The sequence below is a fragment of the Trichomycterus rosablanca genome, chromosome 14 (genome assembly GCF_030014385.1).
Source record: "Trichomycterus rosablanca isolate fTriRos1 chromosome 14, fTriRos1.hap1, whole genome shotgun sequence".
NCBI lineage: Eukaryota > Metazoa > Chordata > Actinopteri > Siluriformes > Trichomycteridae > Trichomycterus > Trichomycterus rosablanca.
The window spans coordinates 25,695,169-25,718,236 of record NC_086001.1 but is presented as its reverse complement, the minus strand read 5'-3'; the positions used below and the strand labels follow the sequence as shown (position 1 = coordinate 25,718,236).

General features: G+C 35.7%; 1 pseudogene; it reads right to left on the bottom strand.

Annotated features, from left to right (window-relative positions):
- Positions 1–23,068, bottom strand: part of LOC134326770 (zinc finger protein 850-like) — a 267,899-nt pseudogene that overhangs the window by 88,557 nt on the left and 156,274 nt on the right.

The window sequence follows — 23,068 nt, the reverse complement described above, 5'->3', positions numbered from 1 at the left end:
ACCAGTAGTCTGCAACAGATTTTAGTTTCACAATCCCCATGTATATTACCAATGCAATAAATTTGTAGAATTCTCTAACACTGAGAGGAATCCATTTGTAAGATGGATTTGCAGCTGCTCTGATCTCAGCATACTTATTGGTGTTATCTACAATAGTCTTCACCACAGACATACTGAAAAACAGCTGAAGCAACTGCAGTGGGGAATATACAGTGTTCGATAGAAGCTGTAGCCCTGGAGGTCGCTTTGGCAAAAATTTTGGAATGCTGGGTGCCTCATCAACATCAGTGATGTCATGCCAAACATCATCTTCATCTTCGGTTGTAGAAACACTGCCTGGCCTTTTTGTTTGTGCAGGAACTCGGTGAGAACGTCCTCTTGATTGCCTCTTCGCACGTGTTGCTGATGACCTGGTCTTCTGTATTGTTGGGAGGTGGGTGGATGAAGTACTTGGCACCACTTCGACAGACGTTACAGTACTTTCTGGATCTGCGTGATTGGTCCTTGATGTGGATTCAGGGTGGGGTGGGGAAGAATGCCTCTTTCTCTTAGTCTGAGCAGCTGGCACCCAGTCATCACCTGAATCCTCAGAATTGCTATTATAAAACACAAAAAGAAAAATACAACATAAGTTTTTGTAATAAATGCACAGCTGTAACAAAATTATATATAATAAACTTGGAAACAACAGTATAGTCTTTTAAAAGTTATAAAAGTTGGAAAACAATAATTTGATCTTGGCATTTTTACCTTACTACTAAAATAAACTTTTCAATGCAACAACACAAATGTAAATTTGGTATAAAAAATAAAAAATGTACTTACAAGTCAAGAACAGCATCTTCTCCATGAAGAAAAGCGTCTTCTTCAAACGAATCATAGTCACTTTCTTCTGATACCTGCAATTCTTCTTCTTCTTCCAGTCGTTCCAATTCAGAAACTACTTCTGCACTTTTAAAACTCTTCTCACACTGTGAGCACTGATCCGGTTTCTCTCCAGTGTGAATGCGCTGGTGTTTTTTGAGTTCACCCTGTATATTAAAACTCTTTCCACACTGTGAACACTGATACGGTTTCTCTCCAGTGTGAATGCGCTGGTGTTTTTTGAGATCACCCTGTATATTAAAACTCTTTCCACACTGTGAGCACTGATACGGTTTCTCTCCAGTGTGAATGTGCTGGTGTTTTTTCAGATTACCCTGTGTATTAAAACTCTTCCCACATTGTGAGCACTGATACGGTTTCTCTCCTGTGTGAATGCGCTGGTGTATCTTGAGAGCACTCAGGCACCTGAAGTTCTTCCCACACTGTGAGCACTGATTTGGTTTCTTTCCAGTGTGAATGCGCTGGTGTTTTTTTAGATAACTCTGTGTATTTAAACTCTTTCCACGTTGTGAGCACTGATATGTTTTTTTTCCTGTGTGAATGTGCTGGTGGATTTTGAGAGCACCCTGGGTACTGAAGCTCTTCCCACACTGTGAGCACTGATATGGTTTCTTTCCTGTGTGAATGCGCTGGTGTATTTTGAGATGACTCAGGAACCTGAAGCTCTTCCCACACTGTGAGCAGACGTTTCCTTCTTCCTGTGTGGGACTGAGAGAGGTGTTAATGCTGACAGTACCAGAGGACGTTTGCTGATTACTGGAGCTTCTGGTGGGCGTCAGATCCTCATGTTCAGTCTTAATCTTCACCAGAGTCTCATATTTATCATGGTTGCAGCTCTTGATGTGATTGTGGAGCTGATTTTGGGTTGTAGAGGAACGTGGACACGAGGAGCAGCAGAAATCCTTGTTCAGTTCTGAAGCAGAAAATAATCAAATACATTTATAACATTATAAATAATCAAACACATTTATAACATTATAAATAATCAAATACATTTATAACATTATAAATAATAAATACATTTATAACATTATAAATAATCAAATACATTTATAACATTATAAATAATCAAACACATTTATAACATTATAAATAATCAAATACATGTATAACATTATAAATAATCAAATACATTTATAACATTATAAATAATAATATACATTTATAACATTATAAATAATCAAATACATTTATAACATTATAAATAATCAAACACATTTATAACATTATAAATAATAATATACATTTATAACATTATAAATAATCAAATACATTTTAACATTATAAATAATCAAATACATTTATAACATTATAAATAAAAATATACATTTATAACATTATAAATATTAATATACATTTATAACATTATAAATAATCAAATACATTTATAACATTATAAATAATCAAATACATTTAAACATTATAAATAATCAAACACATTTATAACATTATAAATAATCAAATACATTTATAACATTATAAATAATCATATACATTTATAACATTATAAATAATCAAATACATTTATAACATTATAAATAATCAGATACATTTATAACATTATAAATAATCAGATACATTTATAACATTATAAATAATCAAATACATTTATAACATTATAAATAATCAAATACATTTATAACATTATAAATAATCAGATACATTTATAACATTATAAATAATCAGATACATTTATAACATTATAAATAATCAAATACATTTATAACATTATAAATAATCAAATACATTTATATCATTATAAATAATCAAATACATTTATAACATTATAAATAATCAAATACATTTATAACATTATAAATAATCAGATACATTTATAACATTATAAATAATCAAACACATTTATAACATTATAAATAATCATATACATTTATAACATTATAAATAATCAAACACATTTATAACATTATAAATAATCAAATACATTTATAACATTATAAATAATCAGATACATTTATAACATTATAAATAATCAGATACATTTATAACATTATAAATAATCAAACACATTTATAACATTATAAATAATCAAATACATTTATAACATTATAAATAATCAAATACATTTATAACATTATAAATAATCAGATACATTTATAACATTATAAATAATCAAACACATTTATAACATTATAAATAATCAAACACATTTATAACATTATAAATAATCAAATACATTTATAACATTATAAATAATCAGATACATTTATAACATTATAAATAATCAAACACATTTATAACATTATAAATAATCAAACACATTTATAACATTATAAATAATCAAACACATTTATAACATTATAAATAATCAAATACATTTATAACATTATAAATAATCAGATACATTTATAACATTATAAATAATCAAACACATTTATAACATTATAAATAATCAAACACATTTATAACATTATAAATAATCAAACACATTTATAACATTATAAATAATCAAACACATTTATAACATTATAAATAATCATATACATTTATAACATTATAAATAATCAAATACATTTAAACATTATAAATAATCAAACACATTTATAACATTATAAATAATCAAATACATTTATAACATTATAAATAATCAAATACATTTATAACATTATAAATAATCAAATACATTTATAACATTATAAATAATCAGATACATTTATAACATTATAAATAATCAAACACATTTATAACATTATAAATAATCATATACATTTATAACATTATAAATAATCAAACACATTTATAACATTATAAATAATCAAATACATTTATAACATTATAAATAATCAGATACATTTATAACATTATAAATAATCAGATACATTTATAACATTATAAATAATCAAACACATTTATAACATTATAAATAATCAAATACATTTATAACATTATAAATAATCAAATACATTTATAACATTATAAATAATCAGATACATTTATAACATTATAAATAATCAAACACATTTATAACATTATAAATAATCAAACACATTTATAACATTATAAATAATCAAATACATTTATAACATTATAAATAATCAGATACATTTATAACATTATAAATAATCAAACACATTTATAACATTATAAATAATCAAACACATTTATAACATTATAAATAATCAAACACATTTATAACATTATAAATAATCAAACACATTTATAACATTATAAATAATCAAACACATTTATAACATTATAAATAATCAAACACATTTATAACATTATAAATAATCATATACATTTATAACATTATAAATAATAAATACTGTTAGTAATTGTTAAACTGAGATCTGATGCTAAAGTCCTGTAACGTGATTCATCCTGCATTCATCATTTCCTGCTCACACTGATCTGCATGAGCACAATACAAGCTTTCACTGTATGATGCTTCATCCCAGGTTCCTCTGATTCTATTCAATCCAAATCTTATTTTACTCAAGATAAAAAATATCTTACTGAGTTCATCTTTATCTTCAGGTTCTTCCTTCTTCACAGGCTTCATCTGGAAACCTCCACACTGTTGGTCCTCTGGGGTGAGGTGTTCCTCAGAGGTGACGTGTTCCACAGGGATCGAGGTTCCTTCACCTGAAATTTCTTTGTTTTGTGAAAGAAGAAAAATAAGTTTGTTATTGTTGGTAGTAACGACCAACATCTTTATTAAGCACTTAAGTTAGAACTAACAGACACGTACTTCTATACTATCTGTCAAAAACACGACCTATAAACCTTTGTTCAAACAGGGTTTCAGCAGATTTAATAATAATAATAATAACAATACAACCCCAAAATCAGAAAAAGTTGGGACAGTATAGAAAAAGCAAATAATAATATAAACACACACTTTGACTTTTATTTGATGTCAGACAGGATGGAGCTGAGATGTTTCATCTTTTATCTGCTCAACTTCATTTCATTCATTAATAAGCATCCATTCCTGCATTTCAGGCCTGCAACACTTTCCAAAAAAAGTTGGGACCGTTCAGGACTGCAGGCAGGCCAGTCCAGGACCCGTACCCTCTTCTTCCACAGCCACGCCTTTGTAATGTGTGCAGCAGGTGGTTTTGCATCGTCTTGTTAAAAAATGCTAGCCGCTCAGGTGGCGCAGCGATAAAAACACATGCTGCAACCAGAGCCGAATTTCAAGTACATCCTATCGAATCCAGCTCTGCCTTGTCGTCTCGAGGCTGAGTGGCACGTATATATTGAACATATCAGCTTATATACTCGACTTTATTTCTTCTCATTCATTACCCAATCATTCAGCCACTTGTATTCACCTGGCATTACTCTGTAATTATATACTAGTCTATACACGGTACAGTCAGCATGATCTGTTTATTTTTTTAAATTATTTTATTAACCTTTATTTAACCAGGGAAGTCACATTGAGATTAAAATCTCTTTTACAATTGAGCCCTGGCCAAGACATCAGCAAATCACACAAAAATTACTCCATCAACAACATAGGGAGGATATACTGTATATATACATGTATACATTTAACAAGAACAAACATATGTATAAATTTTTTTTGACTTTTTCTTTAAATTCAGTCAAAGAAATAAACTGCTTCAATTTAAAATATTTCTGTAAATCATTCCAAACAAAAGGTGCACTGTAACTAAATGCTGTCTTTCCAGATTCCGACCAAACTACTGGAACTTCCCATTGTATATAGCTACTGGATCGTAAGTCATACAAAGACCTGTTTGATGATAAAAATTTAGACAAGTATGGTGGGAGCTGACCAATAATTGCTTTCTACACAAAAATGACAAAATGTACTCTCCGTCGTACTGAAAGTGGAAGCCAACCAGTCATTTCATAAAGTGTGCAGTGATAAGTTGAATAATTCAATATTGTTCAATATTGTCTTTGAGGTATGTCTGTATAAAATATCTCCATAGTCTAGAATTGGTAAAAAAGTAGCTTTTTAGCTTTAACTTTTTTATCATATGTTCAACATGCAACTTAAAAGACAGACTATCATCCAACATAAAACCTAAATATTTATAAGATGAAATTAATTCTATTGGTTTACCAGACAGTGTGTAAATCTTAGAGAATTAACATTATGCTGAACAGTCACAAATGCTTTCTGTAGATTTGAAAGAGCCTCTGCAGGTGATGAGGCTGAACTATAGATAATAGTGTCATCTGCATAAAAATGAATATTAGCATTGCACACATTATCGCCAAGGAAGTTGATATAAATGGTAAACAACAGTGGTCCCAAAATAGAGCCCTGTGGCACCCCATTTCTAACAACCAGCTTTTCAGAAAAAGCCCCATCAAAAAGTACTAGGACTATAGCAGATTTCCAAGCGTCAGGTACAATATTCTGCTCCAATGATGAATTTAAAATATAAGTAAGTGGCTCAACAATAATATTAGCTGCAATTCTCAAGAATATTGGCTCAATCTCATCAGGCCCTGCAGACTTCCTAGCGTTTAGCTTTTTAAGGGTTGACAAAACCTCATTTTTCATAACTGGTCTAAAATGAAATTTAGGCCTGTCCTTTACTTCTGTACATGTTTTATCTGATATGTTCTTATTTGACACACAGTTAAAATAGGACCCAGATGGAATAAAATGCTCATTAAAACAATTCACCATTTCCTCTCTATCAGTAACTTGTTGATTGTTTACAAGTAATTGCTTAATAACAGAGAAGGATAATGGGATGAAAGACAATGACTTTATTGTTTTCCAGAATTTAATAGGATTATTCAGATTTCTTGTTGTTTCATCAAGATAACATTTTAAATTGGCTTTGCAAACAGATATTGTACATCTGTTTCTCAACAATCGAAAAGCCAACCAATCTACTGCCAAATGAGATTTTCTTGCTTTAATCCAAGCCAAATTTCTTTCATAAATAAGTTCTGACAATTCTTCTGAAAACCAAGGATTGTCTCGTCCCTTCACTCTGAAACTCCTCATGGGAGCATGCTTGTTCATAATCTCCAATAAAAGAGTTTGAAAATAAGTCTATGCTATTTCAACATCAAGTATAAGAAATACCTTTTAATATACCATTTAATATTCTTTATCTTCTGTCTCCTCATTTCACTCACCTGCTCACTTATGCACTAAATATACTAAAATATTACAAGAAATTCAGACACGACCAAATTAGGAGAAATGATTTTGCTCAAGTCTTACTGAGTTCATCTTTATCTTCAGGTTCTTCTTTCTTCACAGGCTTCATCTGGAAACCTCCACACTGTTGGTCCTCTGAGAAGAGCAGTTCCACAGAAGCAACAAGTTCTGCAGGGATTAAAGTGACTTCACCTGAAATTCATCAATATGAGAAGAAGAATCTCAACAACTGGGGGAAACTGAAGGTTGTGGGTTTGGTTCCTAATCATAAATAAATCCTAGTTAGATTAAAACTTAAATCCAGACTGGACTGTAGCAGCTGTGCTGTACTACACTAAACTGTACCATACTGTACTGTACCACACTGTCTGGTGAAAAAGTGGCATCATGCTCTATATTTACTTACAGAAAAAATCATCATCATCATCATCATCCTCCTTTTGTGTTATTTTCTTCTGAAATTCTTCATGTTGTAGATCCACAGGAGTGACGTCTCCCTCTTCTGCTGACTGCATTATTAAAGATCTAATAGACAGACAGACTATTCAGCTATAAATAAAGTTCAACTATAAACAAAGTTCAACTGTAAACAAAGTTTATCTGTAAACAAAGTTCAACTATAAATAAAGTTCAACTATAAATAAAGTTCAACTATAAACAAAGTTCACCTGTAAACAAAGTTCACCTGTAAACAAAGTTCACCTGTAAACAAAGTTCACCTGTAAACAACGTTGAACTATAAACAAAGTTCACCTGTAAACAGTAAACAAAGTTCAACTGTAAACAAAGTTCAACTGTAAACAAAGTTCAACTGTAAACAAAGTTCAACTGTAAACAACATTCAACTGTAAACAAAGTTAATCTGTAAACAAAGTTAATCTGTAAACAAAGTTCAACTGTAAACAAAGTTCAACTGTAAACAACGTTCAACTGTAAACAAAGTTCAACTGTAAACAAAGTTCAACTGTAAACAACATTCAACTGTAAACAAAGTTCAACTGTAAACAAAGTTCAACAATAAACAAAGTTCAACTGTAAACAAAGTTCAACTGTAAACAACGTTCAACTATAAACAAAGTTCAACTGTAAACAAAGTTCAACTGTAAACAACATTCAACTGTAAACAAAGTTCAACTGTAAACAAAGTTCAACAATAAACAAAGTTTAAAAATATCACGTGTTTACAGGGCCGGAGTTGGGCCCCTTTTTCAGCCCAGGAGTTTTATGCCCAAACCCGGCCCACTTTTTCCATGCAGGAGGAATTTGAATAAATAAAACAGCAGCTAGCTCTTTCAATGCCTTTTTATTGGGTATACGTTCAGGTATTATGTTGGTTAGTTAACAGAAAACACTTCACTTAAACATGTTTAATTCAAATTTAAATCAGATAAAGATTTAAAAGGTAAAAAAATGTGATAAAGATGAAAACGTATTTACATTTGTACAGGAGCAATAAGTTGAAATAAAAAAAAAGAGGTACTATATTGTTAGGTTTACACTAAACTCTTAAATAGCTTCATTACACACATATTTAGTAGGCTACCTACAGCATCAAAAGCCTCCTAAGCAGTGCACAGATTTCTGTAACTTTAACGGTGTCATTGTCTATAGACATGAGAATTTCCTTCTCTGTGTACATTAACATGAAGGCCTCCAAGGGGTCCTGTTTACCTATATCATTTGGGCTGATTTTAATGTATTTTCAGCATTCCTAATATCTGGGTACTGGGTATCATTTAGAATCTATCCATCACATCTGTTCTGTGTGCAACTTGTTACATAAAATAGTTTTTTAGTTCATTTTTATCCTCTCTACTCGTCTCTGTAGTCCTGGCCTCTCTATGCCTACTCGGTTCACCAGCAGGATCAGACTGGCTCTGAGGCTAAAAAAAACCCCATTTCATAAAGGGTTAGCCTATTTTGCTGAATAACATAACATGCTTCTTTTTTTTTAGCCTATATTGTGATGGTGTAAAATTGATAGTGATTTAGGTTATTTGTCTTCATTTGTTAAAATAAATTAGGCTATCGTGCTGACATATTTCTGAATGTCTGAACAATTGAACATATATCATGTACGTATATTCTCTACTTTACAGTTTTACATTACAAATAACTATCTTAGTTTAAATAACTCTGTTAGACTATCCTCTACCTGTCCCTTCAGTAGTCATGGCCTCCTCGGGATCATCAGTACAGTAGCGTCAAAAACATTCCATTAATGAGTTGGGCTGTTTAATATATTACACTTCAAATTATGTTTATTATTTTCAGCTTGAAACTGGATATTTGTGATTAATGGTGTGTATTGGGTTCTACAAAATCCACTGACTGATAGCGCTTATTCTGTTGCTATAATTACTTTTACCGGCGCTCCAGAAAAGACGCCTCGTGGGCCAAACCAGCTTAAACATTTGGGAGGGGAGATACCATCAGATGGTAGAACAGATCTAATCTACTGCTGCGATGTAGGGGCTGCGCTGTCAGATGAATGGAGAATGAATGAAAGAAGAAGATTAGATAAGTGACAGACAGGGATCGGGAGGGTCGGGAGTTTTCCCGGTGGGCCGCTCTGTATGTGGGCCGCTGAGAGAGTGAAAAATAAATTCTGTTTTAAATATTCCTGAATAATAATCCTGAAGTGTGCATTGGCCCACCACAGTGTCCTCACTGCATGTCCATTGGCCAATCACAGAAATGTCCCTCCCCCAGGATAAACCATAATCACAACAACAGGTGTTCAAAAAAATAGTGAATGAGTGCGAGATGGAGACAACCTGTTTGGCAGTGAGGAACTACAGCACAGCCAGAGAGCAGAAAAAATATAGTTAGAGTCCAGAGCCTCTGCTTCGTTAGTAACGCAGTTTAAGAAGAGACTGTGGGCCCATCTCAAATGAAACTTAGGGTACTTCCTAACAGTACAAAACATTTCTTTTAACAGTCACTGAATGATTAATAAGTAGTTATCTAAGCTACTGTTGGATATCAGGGGCTTTAAACCAGCCGTTTTAAGGACTATTTTTGTGAAAGTTCTATTATGTCATGTCCAACATAGTGCACTACATAGGGAGGTGGATATAATTTGAGATGGTACCATTAGTCTCTGATCCTCAGAAAAAGTAAACACTATCTTGTCCTCTATAATACAGAAAGGAAAATACAGTTGTTCAGGACATTTTTTTAGAGTGATTATGTGCATAGCTCACATGGTTAATTTCCCTTGTCAACATATTAAAGTATTTACACATGCGATTTATTTCTTTGCTCATCGGAACAATGCGCTAATTTGGAACAAACGTGAATCACGTGTGAATAAAAGTGCGAAAAAAGCATATTTACCAGTGTTAAAGGTTTATTTCTTGCGATTTAATGAGTCATGATCCAATCGAAAAGCGAAATCCAATAGAACCATTTAAGAAACTGTAAATGTTAAGAAATATTGTAGACTTTGTATTGTGTGTGGGGGTGTGATGTGGATGTGGATGTGCTTGTAGTGGGCTGGTCAAGAAAAAAGTTTTGTTCCCAGTCCAGCTCTGGTGACAGATAAATGTCAAAATTATTTTTCCCATCCAACCGGCCCAAACTCGGGATTCACATGAGCCGGCCCATCGGGAATCCTCCCGAATCTCCCGATTAGCCACTCCGGGCCTGCGTGTTTATATAAAACTGAGATTTAATCATGAAGAAACTCAATCAGTTCCGCTCAATTGATTCATTTTGCTGGATCGGTTCAAATGAATCGGTTCAGTAATATGAATCATGTGTGATGCTAACAGTTAGCGGAGCAGCTAATAGTTTGTTTGTTTAAATAAAACTGGAGTTAAAGCTCCTCAAATCCTCACAGTGATGTTTTATTATGAACTCTAGTTTTATTATTAATTAGAATGTGGTTATAATTAAATATAAGGGTTATAATTAAATACATATTTTACTTACAGATGAGGCTCTACAGTACAAACACAGCAGCTTCTTGTTCTTCTTATGATGTTTAATGGCGGTTGGCAGAACAACTTAAGACGCACCAGCGTCACCAACTGGACTGGAGTTGAACAGCAGCTTAGCAGTAAAACATCTCCATTAGCACATCTGTATAAGTGGTGTGCGATACTGCAACATTTGATATCGATCCGATACCAAGTAAATACAGGACCAGGGAAGAGCAGTGTATCATGATTTATGAGGTGAATGTATCATCAATTTGCTTTGACTAATTAATGATTTTGTGTTTATTAGTTCATCATGTGCAGTGAAAACCCACTACAGTTTGTAGGTGAATAAAAAGTAATTTTATTAATGTAATAAACTTTAATAAAGTCTGGGGGTTTTTGTTGAGAAAGTTATATAATAAGAAACATAATTCCCCCTCTCATTGTACACTCTGGCTTTTTGTAAAATAAAGTACAGAAAAATATTAAAGAACGTCAATTCTTTTTCATAGAAAGTTTTTTTTGTTCATAAACAATAATATAATAAAACTAAATTAATTCCTTTCACTGCACTTCTTATCTGTCTTAAAACAAAGTACAGTACAACATTAAAACTGAAGAATACGTTTTAAAATGTGAAAAAATCCCATCACGCTAGTATTGATCCGATTCCAATAACAACATTGGTATCGATACTAGGGGTGGGTTTATAAAATCGATGTTTCGATTTTAATCAATCTTTATTTGAACGATCCGATATCGATTCATATAAATGCGAGATCGATTTTTTAAATACGCCCCTTTTTACGGTGCACACGGAAATCTATTACTATTGTTACTGCCTTTAATTTCGCGTGACCAGCCACTGTTTTTTCATGCAACGAGATCTGACCTGCACATCAGTTTAGCATGGCAGAAGCTCAAGTTATGACCACTACACAACTTTTTGCACTGATTTTCGCTCGGCTCTGGATTCGGGAGGAACTCGGTGTTCGCTCTGCGATCAAAACTCGGCTCTCAATCAATGTGAGAAACAGCGAGGGGAAACACAGGGGAGAGGTTGGAAACAGGTGGTGGAGCGCAATATAGTTTCTATCAGAATACATCAGCACACGCGAGATCGTTCTCTACAAAACAAAATATTTATTAACCTCCAACTCACTACAGAACGATCCATGCTGCTCGTGTTGCCAAATCCACTCAGATTCATTTATTTCATCAGCGCACAAACTTTGATTGCTCGCTACTTGTTGATGTGCATGTTTGGACGTGGTATCATTAAACCTTTCATCACCTCTCACGTGTGTTTTCGTGACAAAACGTAGTTTTGGAGAGCAGAGAAGCTCGCCTGTGATTCCCCCTGGTGATGGATGGTGTAGTGTAAAACTCCCCATCGCCGATCAGTCGTGTAGTGTGAACATTTGTTAATCAGAGTGTCGTGTAGTGTAAACTTGGCATAAGCTGTACAACAGCCAGGTGTATGTTTACATTACATTTACAATGTTGTAGCATGTCAGACAAATGGAAGAAAACAGTAACATTCATTTTTTATTATTATTTCATTTGTCTGACATGCTACAACATTGTAAATGTAATGTAAACATACACCTGGCTGTTGAATGTTACTGTTTTCTGTTTTGGATTAATTATTTATGTAAACAAAATACACAAATATTTTTAATAATGAGTGTTCTTTGTACAATTATCACATTCGTTCTCTGAACATCTGTACATATGTAAACAAAACCTGTTAATGCCTAAATGTGTTGAATCGAAATTGGATCGAAAATCGAATCGAAAATCGAAAATCGAAGATCGAATCGAATCGGGACCTGGTGAATCGGAATCGAATCGATCCAGGAAATTGGTGGCGATACCCAGCCCTAATCGATACTATCGATATTTGGATCGATTCGCCCACCACTATCCTGTATCTCTCAGGTAGCTTTAGAGAGGACTACACTACAGACATCCCAAGTCTCCCGGAAGTTTTGGGAGTCTCCCGCATATACATAGCGGCTCCCTGATTCCCACAAGTCAGATAAAATCTCCCGGAATCTAGAAAGAGCGACCAAGAGCGACACACGCACACAGGCGACACAGACTTTTTTAATATGATCGTGTATTAAATCCGTTATCTGATATACAATCTAGCGCACTGTGTAGGGAACATAATTAATTATGTAATACACTACACAGTGCACTAGATAGTGTATTACATAATTAATTATGTCCCTACATAGTGCACTAGATTGTATATTCGATCATAGATTTACGTTCCCTACTTAGTGCACTAGACAGTATATTAGACAATTGGTTTATGTTCCCTACACAGTGCGCTAGATTGTATATCAGATTTAATACGTGATCATATTAATAAAGTCTGTGTCGCCTGCGTTCGCATGTGTGTGTGTGTGTGTTTCAGTGCTTTCTGCACCATGGCCAGCATTAAGGTTCATAACATCGTGGTCTTCATGCAGTAAGACTATTTGGGGTAATTAGGGTTGAGGGGTAATTGGCTGTGGGGTATAAAATATATAAGCACTGCAGGACGGATCAGCTGCATTCATCTTCCCCTCTATCAGGACTGCCACCACCATGCTTCACAGTAGGTGTGGCATTAGCCGGGTGCCTGGTCTCCTCCAGACGTGACTCATTTCTTCTGGTCTGAGAGACCTCGAGGTGCATTTTGGCCCATCTTCCTCGATGGCTCAGATTGGCAGTAGGGGTGGCAGATGCCTGGTGTCCTCCAGAGAGTCCTCTAGGTGACTTTTGGTCGTGCTGCCTGGATTGTCAATCTTCTGGAAGGTTCTCACGTCTCCACAAGGATACGCTGGAGGTTCCTGCTCACATCCCGGCCAGGCCAGACTTCTTCCATTTAGGGATGTTGGTGGTCCGTACCCTTGCCCAGATCTATTCCTCCGAGGTCTGCAGACGATTCCTCTGACCTCATGGCCACTGTGGACTGTGGGACCTCGTATAAGCAGGTGTCTGCGATCCCCAATCGTGTCCAATCAATGGTGCTTTTGTTTTTTGTAGTATTTTTAGGTCCAAAGTCTCGCCGAGAACTATAAACCAGGGTCAGACAATACAGTAATACAGTTGTGAAGCGCTGAAGATGGTAAATCATCACTTTACAGTTTAATATACAAAACCTACAGAGTTCTGATGCACAAAAATGTACCAGAAAGAAAAGTTACAACCTATATGTAGATCCAAAAAGTTGGAAATTCAGACCTTCTCTGTTATTAAAACACAAATTTCAATAAAATCTCTATTTTTAAAAAACACTTTCTTATCTACTCGTTATAAATACTTTTGTTTATATTTTGACAACATAAGGACATAACATGGTAACATTATGCACATTTTGTGGAATTGTTATAGGCCAATTTTAGAGCTCTAAAATAATAAGCAACTCAATTTATTATTAAATCACCCCACCAGACACTTGAAGAATATTGACTTTTCTACTGACTTTATGAGGCTCATTTCTACTGTACTGTACATGTCGCCCTCATGTGGTACTTTTGAAGAATTGTAAAAAAGTAATAGTCAAGTCAAGTCAAGTCAACTTTATTTATAGAGCACTTTAAAAACAACAACAGCTGTGACAAAGTGCTGTACATAGATAATTATAAAACATAAAACAAACACTAGAAACAATGAGAAGTCTCATGCTGGATTGAAAGCCAAGGAATAAAAATGGGTTTTAAGACTAGTTTTAAAAATAGCCAGTGAAGAGGCCTGTCTAATATGGAGTGGTAGGTTGTTCCATAATTTAGGGGCAGCGATTGAAAAAGCTCTATCCCCTCTGAGCTTACGCTTTGACCTTGGTACCTCCAGGAGCAGCTGATCAGCTGACCTGAGGCACCGAGCAGAAGTGTGGGGATGGAGCAGTTCAGCGAGGTAAGGCGGGGCAAGTCCATTTAAAGATTTAAAAACAAACAACAGAATCTTAAAATGTACTCTGAAATGCACGGGCAGCCAATGGAGGGAGGCCAGAATGGGGGTTATATGCTCTCTCTTACGTGATCCCATTAAAAGTCGGGCCGCAGCATTTTGCACTAACTGGAGACGTTTGAGGGAGGACTGGCTGACTCCAAAATAAAGTGCATTACAGTAGTCCAGCCGAGATGTGATGAAGGCATGGATCACTGTTTGAAAGTGCTCATGTGAAAGGATTGACTTCACCTTTGCCAGCTGCCTCAAATGGGAAAAGCTGGATTTGACTACTGCACCAATTTGACGGTCCAATTTAAAATCACTGTCCATCTTAAAACCCAAGTTAGAGATTGTATGCTTCACATGCTGTGTCAAAGGGCCCAAATCAACAGGAGGGGCTTCACAGGAACCACTGGGACCAAACACCATCACTTCTGTTTTCTTTTCATTGAAATTCAGAAAATTTAAGGCCATCCAGGCTTTAATGTCATTAAGACATAACAGAAGTGGCTTAATAGAGAAAGCATCTTTCTTCTTCAGCGGGACATATATCTGACTGTCATCAGCGTAGCAATGAAATGAGATGCCATGCTTTCTCAAAATGGAGCCCAGTGGAAGCAGATAAAGTGAGAAGAGGAGGGGTCCTAAAATTGAGCCCTGTGGAACCCCATACGGCAGGGGAGCTGGGGAGGAGTCTGAACCAGCAAAACTCACACACAAAGTTCTGTCCGTCAGATAGGACCTAAACCATTCCAAAGCACTACCACAAATGCCCACTAGGTGCTGCAACCGGGAGACTAAAATGTTATGATCTACCGTGTCAAAAGCCGCGGTTAGATCCAACAGGACAAGGATCACATGGTCACCAGAATCATTGGCCAGGAGGATGTCATTGAAAACCCTAAGCAACGCTGACTCTGTGCTGTGCAGGGTTTTAAAACCAGACTGAAAGACCTCCAGGATATTATGCTCATCCAGAAAAACTTTCAGCTGAGCATAAACAACTTTCTCCAAGATCTTTGAAATAAAGGGCAGCTTGGAAATAGGCCTATAATTAGCCAATACCGTGTGGTCAAGGCCAGGTTTCTTAAGCAGGGGTTGCACTACAGCATGTTTAAAACTCACAGGAACAACACCAGAGGATAGACTGCTGTTAATAATGGCCAGAACCTGTTGCCCTATACTATGAAAAATCTCTTTAAAAAAGTGAGGAGGCATATCGTCACAGGGAGAACCAGAAGGCTTTAAATGGCCTACCACATCCTCCAAGTGCGACAGAGTCACCGGCTCAAAACTATCAAACACAGTCAGGCAAGGGACAGAGTCAGAGGGGTCGAAGGCAGGAGCTGTGGTAGGAGCTCGTGCTGCGACAATCTTGTCAATAAAAAAGTGCAGAAAGTTATCACACATTTCAGGGGATGCTTCTGAACAGATGGGCTGAGGGGCTGAGTCAATGGTTTTAAATAACACCCGTGGATTATGACAATTTGCCATGATAATATTTGACAAATATTTTCTTTTGGCTTCTTTGATAGTGTTCTGGTAAGAACGCCAGCAATCTTTTAAGATTTGAAATGAAACCTGCAGCTTGTCCTTCTTCCATTTGCGCTCAGCTTTGCGACACTCCCGCTTTGCTGCACGAGTTCTGTCATTAAGCCAGGGCTCGGGTTTAACTTTCGGCTGTATGGTTCTTAATGGGGCCACTGAGTCCAGTATGGTTCTGCAAGAGACATCAAACCAGGAGCTGAGCTCCCCCGTATCAACAGAGGCTGAGTCAGGAGGGGGACAAAGCTGATCGAAAGCAGCAGAGAATTGACCAGCAGTGAGGGGGTTAACACTCCGACAAAGCCGAGCAGGAACGCAAGATTTAACTGCAGCACAGGATAAAACAACATCGAATAAAACAGGCATGTGATCAGAAAACCCACTGTCACAGATCTCTAAATTTGACACAGACAAACCATGAGAAAGAACAAGGTCTAAGGTATGACCATGTTCATGTGTGGGACCGGACACATACTGCACTAAATTAAAAGAGTCAATGATGTTTAAAAATTCCCTCACCAGCGGTTTATCAGGACAACATACATGAATGTTAAGTCCATAAGTCCAGCCAGGAAATCAGAAAAGTCATTCACAAAGTCCTTATTGTATTTAGGGGGTCGGTAGATGACAGCGCACAGCACCAGGTCAGCGCGACCCACCTCAAATAAGGTGACTTCAAAACTGGAGAAAGAAGATGATGCAGCGTGCTGTTTACATTTAAAGTCATTTTTAAACACAGCCGCCGTTCCTCCTCCCCGGCCTGACATCCGCGGTGAATTAAAATAATTACAGCCAGCCGGCAAAAGTTCAACAAGAGCGCTGTACTCACCGGCACCAATCCAAGTCTCAGTCACACAGAGAAAATCCAGGCTTCGGAAACAGAAGAAATCCTTTAGGATAAAAGTTTTATTTGCCAGTGATCTGGCATTCACCAAACCGATCCTGGCGGGAACTGGGGCCTGTGGTTTAGCGAATCTGGAAGCCCGGAGCAACGTCCTCAAAATTACCTGGATTCACCCCACGCTGGCGGAGCCGAGGAGAGCAGGGGCGGCGGGGCCCGAAACCTTCATCCAAGTCGGTGACAGGTACCAGGGAGATGTCGATGGGCTCCAGAAAGCGCCGGGACACACTAAATGGAGGGGGTAATTCATGTCCTGTCCGGGAAATGGACGGAGAATTTGCCAGATAGACTTTCAGCTTCACTAACCGACCGGCACGTTTACCGCGGCGGCGATGGCGCTTCCGCCGGGGGATTAGAGCCGAGGCCCGGTACAGGTGAGTCGGAATATCCGATAGGAGCGGGGGCAGAGTGTTTTGTCTATCATAATTAAACACATTTAGATAGCTGACATTATGTCTAAGATCCAGGAGAGATTGGCGATCATACACCAGTAGAGACTTAATATGTGAGATGCCAAAGCTTAGCAACATTAACAACGCTAACCAAAGCGAGAGTAACAGACGGCCAGCCACACACACCGGCGCCATCATGTCACAGGCCACACAGACTAGTTAAAATAATTGAACTAACAGACACGCAATTAGCGCAGCAGATTTGCTTACCCAATACAGGAAAAAGATACAAATAAATAAAAGATAGTCCAGTTGGCGCGCAGATCCAGCCGGTGCGCAGATCCAACATTTATTAATGTAAACTATTTTATATATACACATACAGTACATACCCCTCACCTACAAACTTCTTTACATTATTAAATCATTTATTTTAATTTCTAGTTAAGATCAATAATTGTATAATTATATTTTACAGGTGTGTCCATTTGTCTAAAAATGGTTTGACATTAATCTAGTTAAATAATACAAGATTTAGATGTATTTATTTATTTTTTTATAAAAGAAATACATTTTTGTAATGCTTTGTACAAGGTTTGTAATAGGTGAAAGAAACCGATGTGTATATAAAAATGTGTTTGACATTAATACATCAAATTATATGACACTTTTTCTGAAAAAAATGCACAAAATGTTATGAACACGACTCAGTTTTTCCATTAGTTTTTTTTTAAGTAAATAGACGTAATCTTAAAATTAAAATAAAATAGCTTTTTAAGTATGTTACCTATTTTCATGTGTAAGAATTCATAAAATAAGTCTTATGTGTTTTTTCAAGCACTTATTTAAACCAGAATGCCGAATGTCAAAAGAATGTTGAATATTAAACTAATGGGCATGAATACATACGCTTAAAATGCTTAATGATTACTAACTAATACATTGTAAATATACTGTTAAAAGGTTTATGACATTAAAACATGTTAAACTGTAAAAGCGTGGCACAGTCTGGTTAAAGCTCAAGTTAGTTGATTTTGCAATTATATTAAAACATTTGGCAAGCTAATTGCTGCCTGATGTTTAAAAAACAAAAAGGTGCTATACAATCAAACCACCGACACTAAAAAGCTCAATTTTATTTAGAATTATATCACTGAACATTAAAGTTAAACCGAATCCAGATTCTCTGCACTACGCTGCTCTGCTTCTTGCTTTCTTTGCTGCAATGTTCATACAGATAAAAAATGATAGAGGTGCCCTCTAGTGACCGGGAGCATTTTCCTTAATTTCCTTGTGTTGTCATTTTGTATTTGTGTTTCCTTAATTTCGTTGTGTTGTCATTTTGTATTCGTGTTTCCTTAATTTCGTTGTGTTGTCATTTTGTACTCGTGTTTCCTTAATTTCCTTGTGTTGTCATTTTGTATTTGTGTTTCCTTAATTTCGTTGTGTTGTCATTTTGTATTCGTGTTTCCTTAATTTCGTTGTGTTGTCATTTTGTACTCGTGTTTCCTTAATTTCGTTGTGTTGTCATTTTGTATTTGTGTTTCCTTAATTTCGTTGTGTTGTCATTTTGTATTCGTGTTTCCTTAATTTCGTTGTGTTGTCATTTTGTATTCGTGTTTCCTTAATTTCGTTGTGTTGTCATTTTGTATTCGTGTTTCCTTAATTTCGTTGTGTTGTCCTTTTTGTATTTGTGTTTTTCCTTAATGTTGTTGTGTTGTCCTTTTTGTATTCGTGTTTTTCCTTAATGTTGTTGTGTTGTTCTTTTTGTATTCGTGTTTTTCCTTAATGTTGTTGTGTTGTCAGCTTTTGTTTGTTTTGTAAATGTTATCGTGTTTTGACTCAGCGGGCCACCGTACTTGTAGGCACCACCCTTTTTCACAGATGAGCCCCTTATTTAGAGTAAGATACATGCATTATTTATATTATTAATAATGTGGTAAAAATTCCTGCATTTTTTTAATATCACATTATAATTTTTTTTTTTATTTATGAAAACTTAGCATTCATAATATGAAGAATTCTTGCAAACACCATAAAGACCAGGGTAAAATTATTCCACTTGAAAGTAAAAGCTGTTCTGTGTTTATTAAAGTAGATTAAACTTGAATAATTAATAAAAACAGATTCAGATCTGAGGTTGGTACATTACACCACATTACATTTGATGATTAATGATAATATTCACACCATCATGTACATTTGATAATTGAAGTAGAACAGTTCTAGTGGATATTAGTAGAAAAAGAAAGTACACATAGCTTTTTCTGTACATGCAGTAGTGGAGTATCATTTTATTTTATCCTCTGAATGTTTTTCTAGACGACTCCAGTCACAAAAACTATTAAAAATGCTGCTTCCAGTAAAACTTTATCCGCACTATAAGCAGCAATATGGGTCATTCTCTTATGTGAATGTGCTGGTGTGGTGTACTAAAGGATCTTCCTTTCACTAAAGTTCTTTTCAGACAGTGAACGGTGATATGACTTCTCTCCTGTGTGAATGCGCTGTGATGTAGTTTTTCTATGTGAATACGCTGATGCCGTTTGAGATTATTTTCATGAGCAAAAATCTTTCCACACTCTGAGCAGTGATACAGCTTCTCTCCTGTGTGAATACGCTGGTGTACTGTAAGGGCACTACTTTGAGTAAAACTCTTTCCACACTCTAAGCAGTGATACGGTTTGTCTCCTGTGTGAATGCGCTGGTGTACTTTAAGGGCACTACTTTGAGTAAAACTTTTTCCACACTCAGTGCAGTTATACGGTTTCTCTCCTGTGTGAATATGCTGGTGGTTTTGAAGGGTACTATGTTCAGCAAAACTCTTTCCACACTCTGAGCAGTAATATGGTTTCTCCCCTGTGTGAATACGCTGGTGTTTTTGAAGGGTACCATGTTCAGCAAAACTCTTTCCACACTCTGAGCAGTAATATGGTTTCTCCCCTGTGTGAATACGCTGGTGTTTTTGAAGGGTACCATGTTCAGCAAAACTCTTTCCACACTCTGAGCAGTAATATGGTTTCTCCCCTGTGTGAATACGCTGGTGTTTTTGAAGGGTACCATGTTCAGCAAAACTCTTTCCACACTCAGTGCAGTTATATGGTTTCTCTCCTGTGTGAATACGCTGGTGTTTTTGAAGTGTACCATGTTCAGCAAAACTCCTTCCACACTCTGAGCAGTAATATGGTTTCTCTCCTGTGTGAATACGCTGGTGTTTTTGAAGGTTATTCTGTTGAGCAAAACTCTTTCCACACTCTAAGCAGTGATAGGGCTTCTCTCCTGTGTGAACACGCTGGTGTACTTTAAGGTCACTTCTTTGAATAAAACCCTTTCCACACTCTGAGCAGTGATAGGGCTTCTCTCCAGTGTGAACACGCTGGTGTACTTTAAGGTCACAACTTTGAATGAAACTCTTTCCACACTCTGAGCAGTGATGTGGCTTTTCTCCAGTGTGAATACGCTGGTGTACTTTAAGAGCATTAATGTAAGAAAAACCCCTCCCACACTCTGAGCAGTAATACGGTTTCTCTCCTGTGTGAATACGCTGGTGTAATTTAAGGTTACTGCTTTGAGTAAAACTCTTTTCACAGTCCGAGCACTGAAATGGCTTCTCTCCTGTGTGAATGTGCTGGTGTCTTTGGAGCGTACTCTGACGAGAAAAACTGCTTCCACACTCTGAGCAGTGATATGGCTTCCCTCCTGTATGAATGCGCTGGTGTTTTTGAAGGGTACCCTTTTGAGCAAAACTCTTCCCACACTCTGAGCAGTGATATGGCTTCTCTCCTGTGTGAATGTGCTGGTGTTGTTGGAGATGACTCTGCTTAGTAAAACTCTTCCCACACTCTGAGCAATGATGAAAGTTCTTCATGTTTATGCTTTGATAAGACTGTAGAAACTGTTTCCTTGGAAAGCAACAGAAACAAAGAAACAAGTCGATTAATTAGAATCACTTTTACTACATTAATACCACAATAATATTAAACTCTTCACCTAGTAATAAAAACATTAAATTCACTTCACGTCTAAGTGAGAATCTGAATTCAAAGAATGACAGGATAAAATACTTATAAATACTGCAGATATTGATAATGAAATAACTATAAATAACTTGATATAAATAAAGATATAAGAGATCTGACTTTCTCAACATCAGTCCTGCACCAAGCAAATCTAATCCAGTTCATGACAGGACTAATAATTAGCTCACAAGTGTAAATCTTTGGTGTGCTGGGAGTAAAAAAGGCTTCATAAATCACCACAATTATGAGCATAAAGCTATTTTAAACAGTCTGAATATATTAACCTAATAATATTAAATATCATAATAAAATAAAAAGAACAACAAATGCAACATAAATGTAAAAGAAACAAACAAGAAAACCCTTTACCTTCCTGTTAGAATCCTGGCAGTCACTTTAACAAAGCTGGTGTCTCCAGCAGGTCGTTTCTAATGAAGAACGTGCAGAAGATCCTTCTTACCAAGTGACTCAGCTACAGGTCTAGAGTTTAGTCCTTAAATAGAGCTGAGGACAAAGACCCAAGACCAGTTCAAAACTCTGCATTGGTCAATCATCAGCCAACCATTCACACCTTCTTGTGTGAAGTACTAGCTCATTATCTATGGAACGTGTGCAAATGAAGTAGATGGAGCCACAAAGCATGCAGTGATAAGTTGCTTTTGTTTTGCCTTGTATGGGAGTCATTAATCATTGATAGATCACTTAGCTAACTTAGGTAGTCTAATGTTTGCTATTGCTAACCCCCACATTTAATTGCTGCTAATAGTGACACAAACTGATAATAGTAATAAAACTTAAAAATTGCTTACAGGGAGAGAATTCTTCTTTTTGGTTAACTTGGTTGTCTAATTTGTTTTCTCTTTGAATACATTTTCATGTGCACCATTGCTGAGTGTGCCATGTTGCCAGTTCGATTTTAGTTAGAAAATGATCCTGGGCCAGTCTAAAATCAACTTTTTCTTACAGAGAGGGACCAGTTCTATATGATGAATTTGTTATTTGTCTGGCCCGACTTGAATTATGCCACCAGTATGCTTCTGAAATTGCCCCTTTGAATGAATTTTCATGTGCACCATTGCTGAGTGTGCCATGTTGGCAGTTAGATTTTAGGTATAGAATGAACTTGGGCCAGGCTAAAATCAACTTTTTCTTACAGAGAGGGACCAGTTCTGTATAATGGATTTGTTATTTGTCTGGCCCGACATGAATTATGCCACCAGTATGCTTCTGAATAAAAATAGGTTTTCCTTACAGTGGAAATGCAGCCTGAAAGAATGAATTGAAAAAATATTTTACAAAGTAAATATTTTAATTATATTTAAATCACATTTTTA